At 46.6% G+C, this 24,390-nt stretch overlaps 1 protein-coding gene across 1 annotated transcript in view; it reads left to right on the top strand.

Moving 5' to 3' along the window:
- LOC149438288 (dymeclin-like) overlaps positions 1 to 24,390 on the top strand; it is a 117,751-nt gene that overhangs the window by 52,068 nt on the left and 41,293 nt on the right. The gene's annotated exons all lie outside the window — the stretch shown is intronic.

Below are 24,390 nucleotides of genomic sequence, written 5' to 3'. Positions count from 1 at the left end.
TCCAAGTCAAAAGAGTGTGGCATGTAAGACTTGATCCATGGTTCCCATATTTTTATGGAAACTCGAGAATTTATTTTGGTGCGTTGTCAATTTCTCAGAATTCATGACTCTGGAAACATGGAGCTTAACTTTCACAAAAGGAATTGCCAAGGTTTTACCCGGTGTGTGCTATGGTTCTCTTCCATCCTGTGAGGTTGTGTGTGACCAATCTGAATTGAGTGTTGGCTTGCCAGTGGGCCAGCTTGATAATATTGCAGAAGATGCAAAACTAGACCCCCAAAACAGTTTGTAGATCTATATAAAATGGATTTTGCAATGCTGTAGAAGGCGCCCTTCCAAAAGAATTAACCTCCCTGGCGGTATTCCCGAGTGTAGCTCGGGGTAAAATGTCAGTGCCAAAAGCGGTAACCCCGAGCTACACTCGGGCTTACATGCGGCGCTGCATAGGGAGTCCCTGCAGAGCTCACCTTGTCCTTCGCTCCCGCGATGTGTCCCCTGCAGCTTCCCCGGCCATCTCCTCCGGCCGATGCCGGCATCCGGCTTCTGTGTTCCGGTCCCTGTGACGTCGGGACGTAGGGGCGGCGGCGGGAAATTTGAAAATTAAAAAAAATTTCATTTTTTTCAAAACAAATTTTTCATAGTAAAACATTGCTGTTTCAACCCATTTCACATACATTTTGTCCCGAGTGCTTTGTCCGGCGCCCTGCCTGCGTTTTTACTGTTCTTTCTGCCTGGAAACTGAGACACGTCCATGGCGTCCAAAAGTGTCCCTTTAGGTCAAAAGCGGTGTTAGACCGGCTAGAGAACAGCGATAGTAAATCAGAACCACTTGCAGAATTGAGTGATAATGATTCGTGGGGGAAATTCCTCATCAGACACTGAAAACGATTCTGCGACTGAGCTCAGTGATGTGCGAATTTGGCGCTCTATTTCAAATTTCAGTGTTTTCGGTTTGATTATATTATTGAATTAAATGTATTATTATATTATTATAATTTTTTATGATTATTTATTAAATTATAATTTATGATTTCGTGTTTCAAATTTTATCATCCCCGGGATGTTTAATAGACTCTTGTTCGGACAGATTTCAGTGAGTTATTCCTAAAAATTACAGCCTACAATGAAAAAACTACATATTTCCATGCAAAAAAATGGTACCGCTTTCAGCACCAAAAATCTGAAATAATCAGACCACCAGGGAGGTTAAAGGATTTGCCTTTGGAGGACTTACTTGCCATTGTGCGTGAGGCCACCAGCAGGACTTGTGCAAAATACAAATGTGTTGTTCCCAGGAGGAAAGAAGTGAGATGAGCTTACTATTTCTGGTAATCTGTCTGGTACAGCGTGTCGTAGGATGGAGTATGGTGAATTCCCAGGTGGGGCAAGCATGAGGAGGTCCAAGAGAAACCAGAAGATTTTTTATAAGCAGCTGCACTGTAGCTGTGGTCAAGGGGACATTCAAGGCCTTTGACTGGCCTCGTTAATGCACAGGCCTGCTGACAAGTGACTATTTTGGCTTTTTTAGGCACAGGATATAAGGTTTTTAAAAACGTACTTTATATTTTAATCTCCAGGCATTGATCTACTGTGGGTGAGCAAAAAAAAAAAAAAAAAGGAAATTTAATTGACCTGAAAACATGCAAATGGGTAGGCAGGGTCTTTTACCTATTTATTTCTGGTACTTGTATATCGCCGTCAATTTCCGCAGCGCTTTACAAATATATTGTACGTTCACATCAGTCCCTAACCCTCAAGGGGTGTACAATCTAAGGTCCCTAACTTACATTCATGCACATATTGGGGCCAATTTAGTTAGGATCCAATTCACCTACTCTTTGGAGTGTGGGAGGAAACCGGGGTACCCGGAGGAAACCCACGCAGGCACAGGGAGAACGTGCAAACTCCAGGCACGTGGTGCCGTGGCTGGGATTCGAACCAACGACCCGAGTACTGCCAGGCAGAAGTGCTAACCATTTAGCCATTGTGTTGCCCACAGAATTTTTGTTTATCTTTCTTCTTACTACTGACTCAGATTCCCTTTTCTTTAACGCCTTTTCTTTCTCATCCCTGTGGTTAGGCGTTGAGGCTGAGACAATAGCCAACTGTAAAGCTTACCACACGTTAGAATCTGTACAATCTTCTTTAGATATAACAACTGTTAGTGCAAGGGTCTGCATGACCTTCTACAAATTGATTGTATAGACTAGGTAGGTGCTCATATTTACATAGTTTTGGTAAATCTCAAGTTGACTGTACAAAAATTGATGGTTAGATTGTTATGTAGAGTATATGGCGACTAATGGTGGCCAAGCTTTGAGACCACACCCTATTGGCCACATTGACCTAGTTAGACGTCTGCCAAATGAAGATAAAGAACCTTTTTGTTCTTTTTTTTTTTTTCCTTTTTTTTTTTTTTTAAAGAGAATTGCCGAAGGAAAACTTTTTGATTGAATCCTGAATGATAACTGTGACAGTGATGCACAGATTTATCAGCCACTGAAATTGGGGTTAAAAAAAAAAGGTGCCACGAATGATAGATGACTGATTCAAAATCATGTCCTATTGACTTCAATGCAAAATTGCCTCCCATTGACATCAATGCAAAAATGCTTGTATTTTAAGGTTTTGGGTTTTTTTTTCTTTTTAATTTTATATATATTTCATTTTATTTTCTGTCCAGGTTTTTAATTAATTAAAATTATAGTGTAAATTATTTAACTTTAATTGTTAAAAGTCATATTCATTTAAATTCATGATGGTAATTAAAAAGTCGGTTTTTGGCCAAGTGCATCCTGAATTTTCGGTTTCGGCCCAGAATTTTCATTTCAATGCACCACTAGTCACAGTTGCTTGTGCTCAACCAAACTGTTAAGCCATCAAATAGTGGCTAAGATGGCAGCTTCCTTGGCTGTGAAGGACAAGAGGATTTCATTCCACTTTAAGGGCTAGTGTAGACATGTTTTATGTTTTCCTTTGTTTGACATGCATTTGAAACGCACATCAAACACAGGACACCAGACCTTTTTACTTTATTGGTGAAGTTTGGATGATAGTTCTGAAGTCACATTTGATCAGCTGTACATTTGGATTTCTTTGAGTGCAGCAGGTCCTATTCCTGATGTGGGAAAAACTCATCCTTTTGCTGCATTTTGTCTGCCTAAGCCCTAAGCAGCAGGCTACCAACCAATAAACCTTTACATTATGACCAGCCACCTAATGTTGAGTTAGGTCTCCCTTCTGCCACCAAAACAGGCCTGACCCATCTAGGCATGAACATCATTGGACCTCTAGACCCCTGAAGATATGCTGTAGTATCTGGCACCAAGCTGACAGTAGCAGATCCTTTAAGTCGAGGTGGGGCCTCCATTGGTTTGGACTTGGTTTTTCAGCACACAGATGCTTGATTTTGAGAGTTTGCAGGCCAATCCACACCTCAGACTTGTGTTTCTCAAACCATTCCTGAACCACTTTTGCATTGTGGCAGGGTGCATTATTCTGCTGAAAGGCCACTGCCATTAGGTAATACCATTTCCATGAAGGGGTGTACTTGGTCACCAAGAATGTTTAGGTAGGTGGTACGTGTCAAAGTAACCTCCGCAAGAATGGCAGGACCCAAGGTTTCCCAGCAGAACATTGCCCAAACTGGCACACTTCCTCCATCAGCTTGTCCTCTTTCCATACTGAATCCTGGAGTCATCTCAACAGGAAGGTGACACACATGCACTTGGCCATCCACATGATGTAAAAGAAAGCGTGATCCATCAGACCAGGCCATCTTCTTCCATTGCTCTGTGGTCTAATTCTGATGATCACATTCATATAGGTACTGTTGGTTGTGGACGCAGGACAGCATGGGCACCCTGACCATTCTGCAGCTACACCGCTCCATACACAACAATCTGCAGTGCACTGTGTTCTGGCACCTTCCTATTGGAACCAGCCATAACTTTTTCTACAATTTGAGATGCAGTTGCTCCTCTATTGGATCGGACTGCACAGGCCAGCCTTCACTCTTCAACCCCACCCTGTCGCCGCTTCCCTGGTTTTCCGTTCTTGGGCCACTTTTGGTCTGTCCTGCCCACTGCAGACCAGGAACATCCTACAGAAGCTGCAGTTTTGGAGTTGCTCTGACCTAGTCATCTAGCCGTTACAGTCTGGTTCTTGTCAAAGTCATTCAAATCCTTTCCTATTATTTTTTTTCTGCTTTCAACATTAACGTCAGGGACAAGTTCACTTGCTGCCTAATATGTCCCACCCACTTTCAGGTGCCTTTGTGATAATCCGTTTTATTCACTCTACCTGTTAGTGGTCATAATGTTGTGGCTGATTGTTCTTTCACAAAAGTTGTACTTAAAAGCAAACATATCTATGTGGATGTAAATGTGTTACTCCCTTTTTTTTTTTTTTTTTTTTTATGTGTTTGTCTTCTAGTACTGTATTATCTTTTAATTCTTTGCATACACTATAAATACCTGGTTGATTCTAGCAGTCCCTCTTCGTCCACATAAACTGTCCATGCAAAGCCGAGAAAGCAGATCTGTGCTTTTGTGGTCAATTTGGGTCCCAGAGCTTGCAATTCAGAAGTGGGGAAGATGGGGATATGTTGATAAATGATGGTGACAAATGATGGTGCAGTTATAAGTTGTTCCACAAGGTGGCAATCTTGGCAATAATATTAATGGGAAAGGTTTGTGGTCCCATATAGGAAGTGTAGAAGGCGGGGGCTCCTCTTTTTACCAAGTTGTTATTATTATTATATAGGATTTATATGGCGCCAGCAGTTTGCTCAGCGCTTTACAAATTGGGAGACAATACAGCAACAATACAGTTCAATACAAGAGGGTTAGGAGGGCTCTGATCCTGGGAGCTTACAATCTAGGAGAGTGTTAAGTGTTTTATAGTTCTAATTTTCAGTTTTAAAAACACTGCTAAATTTTCCACAGATGCGGGTATTATTATAATTAATATTATTAGTATTATTATTATTATTTTTTTTGTTAATTTAACTGTTTCCACAAAGAGGCAAAATACAATCGGGACTGTATGTCATGGAGGATGACTTTTAAAAATGTGCTATTTAACCCTTTTTATGACTAGAGCTCAATGATGCCCAAACCAATTGTGGGCAGCACAGGGGCTAAATGGTTAGCACTTCCGCCTGGCAGTACTAGGGTCGTCTGTTCGAATCCCAACCACGGCACCACCTGCCTGGAGTTTGCATGTTCTCCCTGTGCCTGCATGGGTTTCCTCCGGGTGCTCCAGTTTCCTTCAACACTCCAAAGACATGCTGGTAGGTTAATTGGTTCCTGTCTAAATTGTCCCTAGTATGTGTATGTATGAATGTAAGTTAGGGACCTTAGATTGTACACCCCTTGAGGGTTAGGGACTGATGTGAATGTACAATATATATGTAAAGTGCTGCGTAAATTGATGGCGCTATATAAGTACCTGAAATAAATAAATAATAAATCAATTTTCATATGTATTTTTAGTGCTCATTCACATGGGCACTGAGGCTTGCTGTGTGCAAGAGCTTAGTGTAGGCAGCTTGTGTTAGGAAATATGGGTGTGCAGTCAGAAATATAGACACTGTTTTGGGGGCTGTGCATTCCTTTCAGCATGTCTGTAGAGTTCAGATGTGCTGGTGAGACCATAATGATATGCATCTCGGGAGAAAAATCTTCTTCCTTGATGCCAATTTCTTACCTTCGTTGAATATGTTATCCATCTTCTGGTTCACTCAGTAGCTGCTCTGAAATAGTCTATTCATCTTCAAATCAAACCGTTAATTCTCTTTGGTTTCCTGTTTGTAAGACCAGTGGCTGTTATGCCTCCTATTCCCCCAACCATTGGTCTTGGCACATCCCTTCTGTAGTTCTTTCTACAGGAAGCAGTGATGTAATTCAGTGGGCGGACCAAGACTGTAAGACACATTCAACATGGCCTAGTGTACCCGCCCACATTCACTACAATTCCCTGTGGTTAATGGGAACTTGGTTTACTACAGCATATGACATGAAAATAAGAAACAATTGCCATACTAATTGATACAAAGCTGTATCCTTATAATATCTCTGACTGACTTATATAAAAGTGTGGATTGTAAACCTAATAATACTGGAATACAAAAATGGCAGTTGACTAGTGCAGAGCCACCTTAGGCGGCTCTGCACTAGTCAACTGCCATTTTTGTCTTACTACAGCATATACCTGTTCATGGGGCATGTACAGGTGTTCCATGTATCTCCATGCAGGTAGTCCCATTCATGTCATTTGGGCTTTACAGCCCCAAATGCAGACCATGTGTGTTCAGATTTGTGCACCTACATGGCTGTCCATGCAGCCATTTCATCCCAATTGATATGAATGGGACTGCCTGCATGGGAATGCAAGGAGCACCTGTGCTTGCACTGTGCAGGTGAACACAGCCCTCACATGGGTGTTTGCTGTAGTTTGTCTATGAATGAAGCCTAAACTTGACAGTGGTTCTGTTTTTTTTCCCTTCTCTGTCCAAATCCATAAATACAAGTTCAGGCCATCCAGTCACTTTTCTGACCATGGTGGTAGTCGGTAAATTGGAGTTCTCCCATTGTATGCTGTATTCTATAAATATTTACTTTTGGGTTTAATACAGCAACAGTGATGACGTAAAGTCACAGTGCTGGGGGTGCTGAGTGAGCGCACTCGCCGCAATAAAAAGTCACGATGGCTGTACGCATATATGAAGTGGTTGGTGTTCAAGCCCACTGCTATGCTAACACGTGTGTATACAGCCAGTGAGAAGGGGTAAAAAGCCTGAAAACAGACCTCTAGCTGCATTGCAGAGTACTTTCACCTCAAATACAAGGCAGTCTATGGAATACGCTTTCAGTCCTTCTCTGAACAGGTTAGGCTCCCATTCACACTTCTGTAGCGTGACATCAGGTGTTGCTCATATGCACATTTTTATATGTGGGCAGCACAGTGGCTAAATGGTTAGCACTTCCGCCTGGCAGTACTCGGGTCGCTGGTTCGAATCCCAACCACAGCACCTCCTGCCTGGAGTTTGCATGTTCTCCCTGTGACTGCATGGGTTTCCTCTGGGTACTTCAGTTTCCTCCCACACTCCAAAGACATGCTGGGAGGTGAATTGGCTCCTGTCTAAATTGTCCCTACTATGTGTATGTATGAATGTGAGTTAGGGACCTTAGATTGTACACCCCTTGAGGGTTAGGGACTGATGTGAATGTACAATATATATGTAAAGCGCTGCGTAAATTGACAGCGCTATAGAAGTACCTGAAATAAATAAGTAAATGTGGTCACACGTTCTGCATTGGGTGGCCCATTATTTCAGTGGGTTGCCCTACGCGTGACAAATGCAACAAAAAATCTCATGCATCCTTTTGAGCATCAAGCTGCTGACATTTTAACCATGCTTTTTTCCGCATTTTTAGTGGGTTCTAGTGCACAAAATAAGCACACTTCTTTGTTGGTGCGTTTGGGGTACCATTAGTGACATCACAAGCGCTACAGATGTTTGTTTGTGCAAATGCATAAAACAATTGCACAATTTTGCTTGCATTCAAGCTGCACACTAAGATGAATGTGGGCCAAAGCACCCACTGTTTACATTAGAAGAATAGGATCCTTCCAAGTCCCTCCTGCCATATGTAACAAGGTGGGGAATGTACTGCCATTTTGTGCTTCTGTTAAGAAATGTAAGGATCATTTTGTCCCCTGTGGCTGCAGCTATAGAGGTCAGTGAGGGTTTTATAAAAGCTTTTTTACTGCTAGTTATGAATATGTAAATGTTTGTCTGAAATTTCAATTTGGGCAGCACAGGGGCTAAATGGTTAGCACTTCCGCCTGGCAGTACTCGGGTCGCTGGTTCATATCCCAACCACGGCACCACCTGCTTGGAGCTTGCATGTTCTCCCTGTTCCTGCGTGGGTTTCCTCCGGATAGTCCGGTTTCCTCCCACTATCCAAAGACATGCTGGTAGGTTAATTGGCTCCTGTCTAAATTGTCCCTAGTATGTGTATGTATGAATGTGAGTTAGGAACCTTAGACTGTACACCCCTTGAGGGTTAGGGAGTGATGTGAATGTACAATATATATGTAAAGCGCTGTGTAAATTGACGGCGCTATATAAGTACCTGAAATAAATAAAATAAACTTGGAGTGCGATCTGCAGGACCTGACTGTGCTGTTTGGCAGGGATGCCTGGATTGAATTTCAGTTATGCATGCAGCCCTTTACCAGTTCAGTTCAGCTTTAATCTAGTTGCACTCTGTAGACATTAACAAAAGGCCTAAAAGTATTGTGTCTGCACACGGTTTTTGTGTTTTTTGGGGAGTTCACCTTAGTGGCCAGTAGTTATATCTGTTTTGGGATTGTGGAGATGATGGTGGGGCATTTCTGACCCTTTTTGCAGTGTGCATTTTAAAGGATAAGTTTTTTTGTTTTTTTTTTTCAGGTAAATAAAATGTGCATTTATTTTTGAGCCGGTAAAGCGTTGCACCAGCATTCAGCAGATCGCTGGTGCCATGCAGGTCTCCAGCAGACTGTCATTGTGATCTGTGTGCTCGTACCTCATTTGGGCAGGCAGTAGTACACTAACAGGAAGAAAGAATGAACTACCACAGCGCTTCACATCGCCATGGTAGTTCATTGAGAACTATAAGCCCACAGCCACAAAGGATTTTGTTCCATTTCATTCATTCACAGAACTCTGTGAATGAATGACGCAGCCATGTGGAGGAAGCCCTACACGACCGCGCTGCTTTCCAAAACTGACAGCTAGCGTGGGGAACCTCCCTGTACTGCTGTTACAGGCAGTGCGAGGTTTGGGGAGCAGCTACAGCAGTGGGGAATAGTTACATGTTCCCAAAGGTGATCTTCTCCTTTTAAGATTTTGGTTCTCCTGGGTAGACTGAAAAAATATGCTTTTTGGTCAATGTACTTTCTGGCATTTTCGACACCTGCATTTATGAAAAACCTTCAGATTCAAAGAGGGATTTCAGTCCAAATCATTTTGGTTCATTTTGGATAGTGTAGTTGAAGGGTTAAGACATCTCTTGGGTTCTCCCTTTAAATTCTCTCCTACTGACATGAGTAAATCTTCCTTTGGTTTTGGGGCTGGCATTACACTTCATACTTTTTTTTTTTTAACACTGAAATTCCTGTTAAGTTCATATTATGAAGCCATTTATCTTTTTTGAACACAACTAGGAAAAGATGTCTCCTCTTGCTGGGGGCAGCCATTGTCCTGGAACGACACATCGGCCTGTGTAATGTGAGCCTTGGGGGGGGGGGGGGGGAGACCAGCGCATTCTTGAACCAGGGCCGACAATTGACCATGTGAAAGGCTCGCAGTGTTTGCTTTCTCGCCAGTGTGTCGGAGAACAGTGTGAAGTCTTTCTGGAGCGGCCGGTGCGGTTAAATGCTGGGATTTACATAATCACATTTAATATTCCTTTCCCATCTTTACATTCATCTCCTCTTTCCTTCCTTCCGTCATTAACGAAGCCGTTCTTCCTGCTGGCTTTGTGGTCAGAGCTAAAACCAATACGTGGAGCTGGTCCTCTTGGTCAGGTGCCACCTCATGAATCTTGGCGGATGCCGCTTGGGACGTGCACCACACTAGCGGCTATAGACATCTTCATAACAGACTAATTGTTCGGGGCCCATTCACTAAGGCCTTGAAGTGTGCATCTAGTCCGTAAGGCCATATATCTAGCATTTCCTGGAGGTTAGCTGCCTCTCCGGCTTTAGTCCTGCTCTTTCTAAGGACCGCTTGTCCTCTCAGTAACACAGGAATGGCAAATTAATTGGTTTATTTGTACCAATCCTACAGGGGATCGTAGTAAAGCAATTTAACTTGGTGGATTGGGAATTCGTCTCCGGAAACATCAGGGGCATGACTTGTAATTTCCTTCTTTACAAGACGCTCCTGTGTTTTTATGATTTTTAAACAAGCTAGATAGAGAGGCTAAACTCCACAATCTACTGAAATACTTGGACTGGGTCCTGTAAGTTTTCTTTCCAAACTGTCCATGACCTGCTGATCTTATGTTGTTTAACTTTTTTATATATATATAATTATTTTTTTTTCTCTTCCTGTGTAGGAAGGGTAAAAGTTGGCCTGAATAAGAAGTTATCGCTATTTTTTGTTTTTACTTATTTAAAGAGAAAATCAAGGCAATAAGTAAAATAAATTCTCCTAGATTGTAAGCTCCAAGGAGCAGGGCCCTCGAACCCCTCATGTTTCACACTGCATTGTTATTGTACTGTCTCATGTATTGTCCCCCATTGTAATGTACAGGCCGAGCTAACTGTTGGTGCCATATAAATACTGTATAATAATAATACATTCTAAGTAAGTTACCAGGTGTAAACTCCAACAGTAGCCAGAAACCGGCGCTCAAATCTCTCTTGCTGCACTCAAAATGGAATAGTGCCCTTGCTGAGGTGCTGCCCTTGATAGATTGGGGAATCTTGATACTAGCAGAAAAAACAAACGATGCACCCTCCTTATGCATTAACGTAAAAACCCCTCCCTCCTAGATTGTAAGCTCCAAGGAGCAGGGGCCTCAACTCCCTCTTGTATTGAACTGTATTGTTGCTGTATTGTCTCCCATTATAATGTAAAGTGCTGAGCAAACCGTTGGCACCATATAAATCCTGTATAATAATAATAATCAAAAATGTATTAAAAAGATGCAAAAACATACTCACAAGCCATAAAGGTCATAAAAACAGAGAGAAGTCAAAGGTGCTAATTATTATTATTATTATTATTATTATACAGTATTTATAAAGCGCCAATAGTTCGCTCAGCACTGTACATTACAAAGGGGGACAGAACATGTGACAGAACAATACCATTACAATGCAAAACATGAGGGGATTGAGGGCCCTGCTCTTTTGAGCTTACAATCTAGGAGGGAGGGGATAGTGGCACAGGAGGAGATAGCTGTGGGGGATGGAGTGGTAGGAAGAGTGGAGGAGGTCGGCAGGTTAGCAGGGGGTGGGGTAGGCTTCCCTGAAGAGATGGGTTTTCAGGGTGCTCCTAAAGGAGAGGAGAGTAGGTGATAATCTGATGGGTTGGGAGTTCCAGAGGATGGGTGACACCCTGGAGAAGTCCTGGAGGCGGGCATGGGAGGAGGAGACCAGGGAACTAGAGAGAAGGAGGTCTTGTGAGGAGCGGAGTGTGCGTGCTGGGTGGTACTTGGATATTAGGTCAGTGATGTAGTTCGGGGCAGTATGGTGGACAGCTTTGTACGTCAGTGTTAGGATTTTGAATTTGATTCGTTGCGCAATTGGAAGCCAGTGGAGGGATTGGCAGAGGGGGGTGGCGGAGATGGAGCGGTTGGAAAGGTGAATGAGTCTGGCAGCCGTATTCAGGATGGACTGAAGCGGGGATAGCCAGCGGCGAGGCAGGCCAGTGAGGAGGGAGTTGCAGTAGTCCAGTCGTGATATGATGAGGGAGTGGATAAGCTGTTTAGTGGTTTCTGGGGTTAGGAACGTGCGGATTTTGGCGATGCTGCGGAGGTGGAGTCTGCACAAGTTTGTTAAAGATTGGACTTGGGGCTGGAAGGATAGGTTGGAGTCCAGAATGACACCAAGTACTCTGGCCTGCGGGGCGGGTTTGATGGTGGCGTTGTTGGATGTGATGAAGTCAATGGGGGGTGGTGTCCGGGCTGGGGGGGAAGACAAGAAACTCTGTCTTGGAGAGGTTCAGTTTAAGGAAGTGGAGCGACATCCAGTCTGATATGTCGCTCAGTAGGTGTGTGATTCTGGCAGAGACTGAGGGGGTGTGGTGGGGGGTTGAGAGATAGATTTGTGTGTCGTCGGGATATAGGGGGTAGTTGAAGCCGTGAGAGTGTATGAGTTGGCCAAGGGAGGAGGTGTAGATGGAGAAGAGAAGGGGCCCGAGGACAGAGCCTTGAGGGACCCCAACAGAGAGGGGGAGTGAGGGGGAGGTGGTAGCATTATAGATAACGCTGAAAGAGCGTTGTGACAGGTAGGATGAGAGCCAGGAGAGAGCAGAATCTCTGAGGCCGAGAGAGTCGTTTTTTTGAGGAGGAGGGGGTGGTCGACTGTGTCAAAGGCTGCAGAGAGGTCAAGGAGTAGGAGCACTGAATAGTGTCCATTAGCTTTGGCGGTTAGCTGGTCGTTGGTGAGTTTCAGTAAGGCAGTTTCGGTGGAGTGTAGGGGATGGAAGCCGGACTGTAGGGGGTCGAGGAGGTTGTTGTCGTTGAGGTGAGAGCATAGGCGGGTGTAGACTAGGCGCTCGAGGAGCTTAGATGTAAATGGGAGCAGGGAGATGGGTCTGAGGTTGTTCGGGTCATTGGGGTCCAGGTAGGGCTTTTTAAGTATGGGGGTGATGTGTGCATGTTTCAGAGGGGAGGGGAGGGGAAAGTGCCGGAGGAGAGGGAGAGATTAAAGATGTGGGTGAGGGAGCGTAGGATGGAGGGGGGGGGGGGAGGTCATAGGAGTTGTGAGGTTATAGGGTCGAGGGGGCAGGTGGTGAGGCGGGCATCAGACAGGATCTTGGAGACTTCCTCGATGGTAGTAAGTAGAGATGAGCGAATTATTCAAAAATTCGGTTCGCTTCGTGCCGAATATATTCGCTGCGAATTTAACTTATAAAAGGGTGTTTCTAGGCTTCAGAGAGACTTTATATTAGTGCAGAACACTGCACCTTTAATTTAAATGCCCTTGGAGTCTGCTGGGGAAGAGAAATAATACTGTCAGTCAGTATGACATGCAGATGAGTGCCGTCGATCTTAGAATCACCGCACACTTCACTCATTTGGGCAGTCACGGGGCCAAAACCAGAGTGTGGAGCCACAGTGTGGCGGTGGAGGCAGCAGCAATGGGAGGCCATACAGCACCCTATGACAAAATGGAACCCACCAGCAGTGTGAGGAGACCTGAAAGTGGCACATGGCAGAGTGTGGCGATGGAGACAGCAGCAATGGGAGGCCGTACAGGGACCCATGACACACTCTGGACCTGGCAGCAGCATGAGGAGGCGGTACAGGGGCCCATGACAGATTACGGGCCTGGCAGCAGCATGAGGAGTCGGTACGGGGGCCCATGGCAGATTACGGGCCTGGCAGCAGCATGAGGAGGCGGTACAGGGGCCCATGGCAGAGTGGCGGAGCGTAAGCAGCTAAAATTGAAGGCCATACAGAGGCCTATGTTAAAAAGTCCCCCCAGCAGCAGCGTGGGGAGACGACTATCAAGAGTCCAATGGCAGAGTGGTGGAGCGTAAGCAGCTAAAATTGAAGGCCATACTCAGGCCTAGGTTAAAAAGCGGAAGCCGTCAGCAGCGTGAGCAGACGACAGAGACACATGGCGCAGGGTGGCGGTGGATGCAGCAGTATTCGGAAGCCAAACACAGGCCTCGGTTAAAAAGCGGAAGCCGTCAGCAGCGTGAGCAGACGACAGAGGCACATGGCGCAGGGTGGCGGTGGAGGCAGCAGCAATGGAAGGCCATACAGCACCCTATCACAAAATGGAACCCACCAACAGTGTAAGGAGACCTGAAAGTGGCACATGGCGCAGGGTGGCGGTGGAGGCAGCAGTATTCGGAAGACATACACAGGACTAGTTTAAAAAGCGGAAGCCGTCAGCAGCGTGAGCAGACGACAAAGGCACATGGCGCAGGGTGGCGGTGGAGGCAGCAGTATTCGGAAGCCATACACAGGCCTCGGTTTAAAACTGGAACCCAGCAGCGTGAGCAGACGACAAAGACGCACATGGCAGAGGATGGATCTGGCAGCAGTATGAGAAGGCGGTACAGGGGCCCGTGGCACAGTGTGGTGATGGGGGCTACAGCAACTGGATGCCAGAAAGTGGCCGATAGGGCTATATACTGCATGGAATTATAAAGTTGTAAAGACAGCGGCCTATAAGGCTATACACACTATAACAATCATGACTTGATTGACCATTGGCCTATAAGGCTATACACAGCATGAATATCATGACTTATTCTGAGAGTGGTTTGGAAGGCTATATACAAAAAGTAATTCATGAGCTGTCCGGACAGCGGACAATAAGTACATATATACAAATCAATTCATCAGCTGTCCAGCCAGCGGCCTCAAAGGCGACACATATAGAAAGCAATTCATGAGCTGTTCAGACAGCGGCCTCTAAGGCGACAGATATACAAAGCAATTCCCGAGGTGTTCAGGGAGCGGCTTGAACGGCTAGGTTATTACTAAATATATCTTTCTGGCCAAACATCGGCCTATAAATAGATGTCTACACAGTGACATAAAAGTAGGTCGGCTTACAGCGGCGTATCCTACAAATTGACATTATAAGAAATGGTTTAGACCAAAAAAAAAATAAAAAACTTTGATGCGATGCTATACCTTAGTAGATTGTGGAAAGTCGACAAGTCAAGCGTAACTGTGTACATTACAGAAAATCTTAACAAGACAACCAAACATGTGGCCAAACCGTGACCGATACAACAAGTTAACAATGTAAGAAACAGGAGGGGGCCAAACCGTGGCCAATAAACAGTCCACCTCATTGATGAGATGGACAACACGTGTCAAATAAATATTTAAAAAAATTGCTATTCCATCGGTCTGGAACTGGTCGACTATAAATAATTAAAAAGTTTAAATTCATGTGACAGTCGTCCAGCGACGTATAAATAATTTAAAAACACCAATTCATGAGGGGCCCGACCAGCAGAGTATAAGTCATTAAAAATGTGCAAAACATGAGTCGGCCGACCAGCAGCCTCTCAATAAAATATATATACAAATGTACGGATCAGGTGGAGGTCTTCCATTTGTCCCTAATAACATGTTTGGGGCATGATTCATGGCGGATTTAGTCAGTTGTGTCAGGAACTGGTGGTTTGAAATCCAGACTAATCCACGCCTGATTCATTTTCACAAACGTGAGTCTCTCCACACTTTGGGTGGACAGTCGTGTCCTCCGCGGAGTTACAATACCTCCTGCCGCACTAAACACGCGCTCCGATGCCACGCTACTGGCCGGACATGACAGCCTTTCAAGGGCAAATTCAGCTAGTTGGGGCCAAAGGTCAAGTTTCGTTGCCCAGTAGTCAAGGGGATTGTCTACCTCGGTTGGCAGGGTGCTGTCCAAGTAGGCCCAAGCCTGTTGTTTGAGGTCCTGCTCCAGGTCCACCTGATGCTGCTGCGGCTGGTTAGTAGTTTCCTCACTGCGCTGGTGAAGAAAGCTACTCATCATCGACTGCAGACTGAGGCAGCCGCTGCTGGTGGAGCTGCCACTGCTCCTACCACCCCACCCCTCCCCTGCTGCCATGGCAGCGGAACGCGAGCGCACAGGGCCCACAGTGTCTGAGGATGGACGTTGGCGTAGAAAGGCAGAGACCAACTGACTACATAGGTGGTTTTTATAGTACTTTATTTTGGCCTCCCTCTCAGCAGGTGTGAAAAAGGCCACCATTTTTGAACGGTAGCGAGGGTCCAACAAGGTGGACAGCCAAAAGTCATCCCTCTGTCTGATGATTATTATTCGGCTGTCGCTACGCAAGCAACCGAGCATGCTATGGGCCATTTGTGCCAAGGAATGCGAGGGACTCCCTGCCTCCATCTCCACAGCATACTGCCACGGTGCGTCTGGGTCCTCTGTCTCCTCCTCCTCCTCTACCAGATGCTCCTTCTCTTCTTCCTGTCCTGCCCCCACAGGGGTCATGTGGCGTTGAGATCTGTGCGCCACGTCTACCGCACCCTGACCAGCCATTGTTAACAGCATTTGTTCCAGGACGTGCAACAGAGGAATGACGTCGTTCATCCCATAGTCCTGCCGACTCACGAATAGCGTGGCCTCCTCAAAGGGCCTGAGCAAGCGGCAGGTGTCACGCATGAGCTGCCAATGGCTGACATCTAAGTTACACAGGGGAGTACCTTTATCCGCTTGTAACATCAGTAACATCAGGAAATCGGTGATGGCCTTTCGCTGTTCGTAAAGGCGGTCTAACATATGTAGGGTTGAATTCCAGCTTGTTGCAACGTCGCAGATCAGGCGATGCTGTGGAATTCCGTTCTGCCGCTGCAGCTCAAGGAGGGTGTGCTTTGCGGTGTAGGAATGGCTGAAATGCATGCAAAGTTTACGTGACATTTTAAGGATGTCTTGCAGTGGGATGGTGGATTTTAGGAACCGCTTGACAACCAGATTGAACACGTGAGCCATGCATGGCGCATGGCACAACCTTCCTTGACGCAGAGCAGACACCATGTTCTTTCCGTTGTCGGTCAACATGGTTCCGATTTTCAGTTTGCGCGGAGACAGCCATCTGTCGATTTCTCTGTTCATTACACTCAGAAGTTCCTCCCCTGTGTGACTACGTTCGCCAAGGCATACCAGGTGCAGCACAGCGTGACACCGTTGCGCCCTGCACATGTGATATGCCGGTCGGGTAATGGGACTTGGCACGGGGGTGGCGGCTGAGGACACGGCGGAAGAAGAGGTGGTAGAGGCGGACATCTTTGCTGGACCAAGGACGTGCAAACGTGGAGGCAAAAGCGGCGTGACCTGTCCAAGTTGCTGGTGCGGCTGTGCCGGCACCACGTTCACCCAGTGGGCCGTAAATGACATGTACTGTCCCTGACCGTAGTTACAGCTCCACACGTCGGCGCTGCCGTGCACTTTGGCAGAGACCGACATGCTCAAAGACTGGCCCACCATCTCTTCTACATGTGAATGCAGGGCTGGCACTGCCTTTTTGGCGAAGAAATGCCGGCTTGGCACTCTCCACTGCGGCTCGGCACAAGCCATCATTTCTCGGAAAGGTGCTGAGTCCACCACTTGGAAAGGGAGGGACTGCAGCACCAGCAACTTGGACAGGAGGACGTTCAGCTTCTGCACCGTCGGGTGCGTGCTCGCAAACTGTTGTCTCTTGGAAACGGATTCCAAGAAAGACTGCTGACGGAATCCGTGAAGAGGAGTAGCAGGAGAAGGAGCATCTGAACGAGCGGAAGATGCCAACGAGCGACAACTCCCCTCAGCAGAGGTGTTGGAGCCTTGACTGGCTGATAGAGGGCGATTGACGTCGGGTGACGGAGCAAGTAACGGAGCGGGTGATGGAGCGGGGGCTGGGGCAGGCAGAACCGCCGTATCTTTATCACGGTTTTCCCAGGCCACCGAATGGCGACGCTGCATATGCTGACACAACGCTGTAGTCCCAACATGGGCCCCCTGGCCACGCTTAACTTTCTGGCCACATAGTCGACATACGGCTACGTTTACTTCCTCGGGCGGCTTGACGAAAAATTGCCACACCGCCGAGTAGGAAACTTTGCCCCCGCTACTCCTCACTGGCTGACTGCTACTTCCTCCGTGCACACCGGCACCACTACTGGCCGTGGTGGTAGGCTGCAGTGGAGCTGGTGCTCTACTCCGTGGCCGTTTGGCTCCACTGACACTGCTGCGACCCTGCTGCCTCCTGGGCAACCCACCGTCTGTTTTGCTCGCTGGCAAGCTGGCACCCTCTTCTCCTGATGATGCGGAAGCAATAGCCTGATGACGACGAGGCTGCCAAGTGCGATCAGCCTCATCATCATCAATTAGGGTCTCCGCGTCACTACTAGCCCCCTCGGCTGCGTGTGGGTCAGGAGACAGACCTGTCTCTAGACCGGCTACCGAGCCACTCTCCTCGCCACTACTTCTTCGCCTGGCTGCTGAGGAGGCGGATGTCTCCCCCCGTTCCTGACCGCCCTCTGTTAGCTCTTCCTCACTGTACAGTGGGGCTGAGCCCACAGCATGCGATACTTCGCTTGGTGAGGGAACACCAAAGGACAGGGGCAGGTCGAGGACACGTGATTTCAGTGGGCTTGGTCCCGGGCCATGCCAACTAACGGTTGTGTCTGACGTACCCACCGACCGTTGGCTGTAGGTGTCAGAGGTGACCTGGGAAGAGGAAGACGACCGAGTCAACCAATCGATGACGGCAGGGTTGTCAGTGGAGACACGACCGCTGGATGACACCGGGAGCACTGGCCTCTGGCTGCGACTAGTGCTGCCTCGACCCCTTCCTCTGCTGCCACGTCTGCTCGCTCCTGAAACATTGCCTCCTTTGCCACTCCTCTGCGTGTTGTCTGACATACTCTTTAATTCAATAAGCACCCCAAAAATAAAACCGGATTTAACTCTTTGAACGTACATTAGTGGTTGTGAAGCAGAAAGTCAGTTTATTTAGCACAATCGGTCAATTGCAGCTTGCCGTTGGCTGTAAACTGTACGTTTATGTCACTGGAATGCACTAATCACCCAAAAAATATTACCGCCACCCGGTGTGTAAATGGATCTAACTCTTTGAACGTACAATAGTGGTTGTGAAGCAGAAAGTCAGTTTATTTAGCACAATCGGTCAATTGCAGCTTGCCGTTGGCTGGAAACTGTACGTTTATGTCACTGGAATGCACTAATCACCCAAAAAATATTACCGCCACCCGGCGTGTAAATGGATCTAACTCTTTGAACGTACAATAGTGGTTGTGAAGCAGAAAGTCAGTTTATTTTGCACAATCGGCAAACTGCAGCACCAACTGTGCACAACAGCCACCAAAAAAAAAAAGGGTGTATGTCACTTTAAATTTTCGATTCTTTGATAGCTGTGGCCCTGAGTAACGATTCTGTGTCCCTGAGTAACGATTCTGTGTCCCTGAGTAACGATTCTGTGGCCCTAAAGTCTCTGTGGCCCTAACTCTGTCCCTTAATACAGACAGGTCTGTCTCTCTTTAATGACCGGAGGCTAATGGAGAATTCTAAGATGGCCGCGATTTATAGCTCCACCATTACACAGTGCTGGCTGGCTGCTGATTGGCTAATGCGATCACATGTCATGATTCATGACTCATGAATGCATTATGGATCAGCGCGCCTTGTCTGCGCGCCTTCCCAGAGATCCCCGCCCCATCTTCTCTTTCCATTTTCTCCTGTCGCCACACATGTCGCCGCCATTTTTGGGAAAATTCGATTCGTGCATCCGAAGTTTGCTAATCTTCGGATTCGTCGCGAATAGAATTTTTCCAAATCTTCGGAACAAATTCCACTTCGTCATGTTCGATTCGCTCATCTCTAGTAGTAAGGTCAACGGTGTGAAGTGTTGGGGGGGCTTCAGTATGAGGAATGAAGGGTGGGGTGGAAGTGGAGGTCAGAGCAGTGGTGGAGCCGTGGGAGAGGGGTGATGAGGGGGTGGCTGAGTGAGGGGGAACGGGGTTGGATGGAGTTTGAGCAGCGACGAAGTCCCTGCATGTTATGTCGAGGGAGAGGGGGGATGAGGGGGTAGCTGTGTGAGAGGGGACAGGTTGAGAGGGCGTGTGAGTTGCGGCAATGTCCTTGCGAATTGTGTCAATCTTGTTTTTGAAGTGATTGGCAATCTCAAGGGCGGTGAGTGAGGTACTAGGTGGAGGTGGGGGTGGCGAGAGTAGAGAGTTGAAGGTGGATAAGAGTCGGCGAGGATTGGAGGAGAGGGTCTTGGTGAGGGTTAGGAAGTAGGCTTGTTTGGCGGTGTGGAGGGAGGAGGTGTAGGTGTGGAAGGCAGATTTGTAGCGGGTGAAGGCTTGTTGGGATTTTGTTTTGCGCCATAGTCACTCCAGGGCACGACTGTGTTGTTTGAGGGTTTTGGTGTGATCAGTCTGCCAGGGCTGGAGCGGTCGGGGTCTGATGTTGCGTGTGGTTAAAGGCGCTAGTGAGTCAAGGGCTGTTGACAGCGCGTTGTTGTAGGCGGTCATAGCCAAGTCAGGGCAGGACAGGGGGAGGATGATCAGCTGCAGAGTGGAGGGGGGCAGGGTTAAGGTTGCGGAGGTTACGGCTAGTAGTAGTGTGACATTTGGAGGGGTAGGTGTTGGAGGACGAGGAGATAGAGAAGGTGATCAGGTTGTGGTCAGAGAGAGGGAAGGGGGTGTTAGTGAGGTTGTGGGGAGCGCAGCGGTTGGAGAAGACGAGGTCAAGGATATTACCGTCGGAGTGGGTGGTGGATTGTATGCACTGTGCAAGTGCAAAGGAGGAGGTTAAGTGGAGGAGATGGGATGTGGCTGGGTTGTCGAGGTTGACAGGGATGTTGATATCCCCAAGGATGATGGTGGGTAGCTCGGAGGAGAGGAAGAAGGGTAGCCAAAAGGAAAAGTCATCCAGGAAGCGGGATATTGATCCAGGAGGTCGGTATATCACAGCAATCTTCAGGGGGGTTGGGGAGAATAGTCGGACGCAGTGGGCCTCGAAAGAGGAGAAGGATAGGGAGGGGGGGTTTGGGATAACTCGGAAGGTGCTCTGTGGTGACAGGAGCAGACCAACCCCACCACCTTTTTTTACAACCGTTGGGCCTGGGTGAGTGGGTCCAGGTGAGACCTCCGTAGGAGAGAGCAGCAGGGGAGGTAGAGTCAGTGGGCTGGATACAGGTTTCCGTAATCGCTAGGAGGTTGAGGGAGCGGGAAACAAAGAGGTCGTGGATGGCGGTAAGCTTGTTGCACACCGATCGGGCGTTCAGGAGTGCACATGAAAACGGGGGGGAGATTTTAGGGAGCAGGGGCACAGATACTAAGTTGCGGGGGTTGCGGCAGGACGTGAAGGTGAGAGGGTGTTGTGTGGGTGAGGGAGGTGGTGGAGGGCCAGGATTCGTTGACAGCATGTGTCGTCGGATAAAGTGCTAACGCGTTTCGGGAGTCGAACTCCCTTCCTCAGAGCCATAGCGGCATTATATGTTTTTTTGCTGTCTATGCTAATGTCCGCTTATGACACTTGAAAATATGAGGAGTTTGGATAAAACAAGCTTTTAATAACAACCTGCTTTACAGTATCACACTATTTCCTGCTCTGTTCTCTTCCTTTTTGAGTGTATGTTATATGAAGATCTGTACATTATAAGAAACCTCTTCTGTTGTCGGTCATCAGTCTGCAGATCATTGTTCCCAGAGCGATTTTGCTAGTTTATAATTTTACTAGCAATTTGCTCTGGTGAGTTCATTTAATTCTATTGGTGATGGAGTCTTGCACAATTGGTGGTGGATTTTCAACAATTATAAAGCTTTTGAATTGAAGAATATTAGAGACATTTTTATTTGAGTCATTTATTGAATATTTTTGGTTTTGAGCATTTATATATTATATGAATATTTGCACACTTTATTTTTTGGTTTATGTATCATTGTCACAATAATATGTTTGCTTAATTAGCGCTACCTTTTCTTTTGATTTTTGTCATTATTACCTCTGGTAGAGGGTGAGGTCTAGCAGCTTGATTTTTGGATTTGAAATTTATTTTTGTTTGGCGCTGTTCCTACTTGTATATTATTTTACTATAAAGGTCATAAAAAGAGAGACAAGAAGTCAAAAGGTGCCAATCATGGACACCATGCGTCCTCGGATAAAGTGCTAACACATTTCGGGAGTCGAACTCCCTTCCTCAGAGCAATAGCTCTGAGGAAGGGAGTTTGACTCCCGAAACGCGTTAGCACTTTATCCGAGGACACTCTTATCCACTATTGCCACCTTTTGACTTCTCTTGTGTCTGTTTTTACGACCTTTATGGCTTGTGAGTATGTTTTTGCATCTTTTTAATACATTTTTGTTTTTTTGTGTTAATGCACAAGGAGAGTACGCCTTGTTTTGTTTTTTTTTCTGTAAGTTATCAGAAATAGATTCCACCCTTTGTTTTAGATGAACATTCTGAGTGGCAGGGTGAAGAGGGATCCACTTGCATGGTTTCCAACCTGGGGTACATGCCAGAATGTTTAGAGCTACAGTATTGTACAAAAGTTATAGGCCTTATATTTGTGCCTATTGCTATAAATTAAGAATGCTTTCAGAAATAGAAGTGTTAATCGTTTATTTTTATCAATTTGTCAAATGGAAAGTAAATGAACAGAAGAGAAATCCAATCAATATTTGGAGTGTCCAATCTTTGCTTTCAAACCAGCTTCAATTCTTCGATTCTTCTTTATTTCAGGTACTTATATAGCGCCATCAATTTACACAGCACTTTACATATATATTGTACATTCACATCAGTCCCTAACCCTCAAGGGGCGTACAATCTAAGGTCCCTAACTCACATTCATACATACACATACTAGGGACAATTTAGACAGGGGCCAATTAACCTACCAGCATGTCTTTGGAGGGTGGGAGGAAACCGGAGTACCCGGAAGAAACCCACACAGGCACAGGGAGAACATGCAAACTCCAGGCAGGTGGAGCCGTGGTTGGGATTTGAACCGACGACCCGAGTACTGCCAGGCGGAAGTGCTAACCATTTAGCCACAGTGCTGCCAACAGATTCTTCTAGGTGCACACAGTTTTTGAAGGATCTCGTCAGGTAAGTTGTTCCAAACATCTTGGAGGACTATTCTCTTTTGGTCTTCTTAGGTTACATCAGGGGCGGACTGACCATTTGGAAACTCGGGCTTTGCCCGAGGGCCCGGAGTCAGTAGGGGGCCCCTATGAGATGCCCCTGGTACCTTTATCATAGGCATTTTTGAGTTTGGGCAAGGACACAGGGGCCCCATGTTCCCCTATTGCCCGGGGGCCCCATGAGTTGTCAGTCCGCCCCTGGGTTACATCAGCCCCACCCTCTGCATCAACGCACTGTAAGTGCAGGGCGCCATGGTTAGAAGATGGGGAGTCATTCATCCCAGAAGACTATGGACATCTTGTGGTGAAGATGAGGTACAGCAGTGCAGTGGTACTGCTGTCCTCGGGAGGATTGTCACAGTTGGGCTTTAAACATTGGGTATGATTTAAAGCTCCTTTTGAAGTCTTTTACAAAATTGTACCCATTGTTTTGAAGTGGACCAAAATAACAGGTTTTCAATGTCTTACCTGTCAGATCAGTGTAGGATTGTCACTCATATATCTTGCAGCTTTCTTTGTGAGAGCAGCAGGTTTGCTGCAGCAGTCCACCTCCTCGCCTGCTCAGTAGACCAATAGCTGTGCATTGTAGGGATATTGATCTTACTGAATGGGATGGTGGGGGCATATGGACCACTGCAGTGACACAGTTGCTTTCACAGTACTTCTCTGCAGGCTAGTGGCTGAGCACAGGCTGTATCAGTGGCAATAAGGTATTCTTAAACTGATATGACAATTTTCTGTCAGACATTGTAATCCTGTTATTTATGGTGCTCCCTGCTATGATAGGAGCGCTATAGTAAAAAAAACTTCAGTTAAACTTTAAAAGAAACCATCCCGAGACAAATATGGAGCTGCTAATGCCGATCTCCTATAACTTTAATACTGACCTGAAACAAGCGGCAGAGAAAGATGAAACTCCTTTTCTGCGGTTTTGTTCAACGTCGGTGCCGCAGAAAGGCCTTCAGCCACTGGATCATCAGAACAGCTAGGCAGCTAATATTTTTCAATATAACTTGGCAATGGCAGAATTGGTATCTCTCAGCAAAAAGTTCCTTATCCCCTTGCTGCCACTGCCTGCCAGTCCTTCTGAATGCCGGGAGGCCAAGGTAGTCATGTTGATGATGTGATCGATGTGATGTACAGCGGTCACATGATTGGTAGCTCCCAATTATAAACTATGATTGGGAGCAGTCGGTGAAAACTTGGTCGCTGAGCAGGGAACGCGCCTTGGGCACAGAAAAGCTTTTCCTCATGGGCACATACTGTATGTGAGTGGCAACTAAGCATTAAAGCTCACCTATTAAGTCCTCAGGAGCAGGTTAAAAGAGAAGTATGGGATTGTGTAAAGCGGAGTTCCACTTAACCTATCAAAAAATAAAAGTCCGCTGCTACAAAAACTGTAGCTGCTGACTTTTAAAAAACAACCACTTACCTGTCCTTCGGTCCCGCGGTATGTCCCCCGCAGCTCGTTTCACTGGCCGTCCTGTATTCCAGGAGGCCGGCATATTCAGTGTGGGCACCCGGCTGTGATAGCTTGCGGCTTCACAGCCGGGTACCCACTGCGCATGCGCGAGTAGTGCTGAGCTTCATGAATGGTCCTGTAGTCTTCTGGAACCTGTCACGTGTCCCAAAAGACTACAGGGAGGGAGGACACCTTCTGCTTCCGATCGCCTAGGCGATTGGACTGGAAGTGGGAGCGGGTTCCTGTCAAATTTAGGTACTCGCTCCCCAAAGGTGCCAATCCTTAATGGGGATCGGGGGAGCAATCCTTAAAGCGGAACTTCCCCTTTTGGGTGGAGCTCTGCTTTAAGTAAATTAAAAAAAAAAAAACCCATTAAAAACTCACCTAAGCAGTTAAAGTGGAGCTTCACTCTTTCAATCAACGTTGACTATTTTGAATCCTTATGCTGCTAGTATTTGTAAATACATAGTAATGTATATCATTTTTACTTGTGTTCAACTTTCTTTTTTTACATTTCTTCAGTTACTTCCTGGTTTCCATGCCTAGGCAAATGATGTAATACATCCCAG

Source organism: Staurois parvus, unplaced genomic scaffold (assembly GCF_062004578.1).
Source record: "Staurois parvus isolate SC_StPar_1 unplaced genomic scaffold, SC_StPar_1.0 ptg001198l, whole genome shotgun sequence".
NCBI classification, from domain to species: domain Eukaryota; kingdom Metazoa; phylum Chordata; class Amphibia; order Anura; family Ranidae; genus Staurois; species Staurois parvus.
The sequence above is the reverse complement of the archived record's forward strand: the minus strand, read 5'-3'. Positions and strand labels throughout refer to the sequence as shown.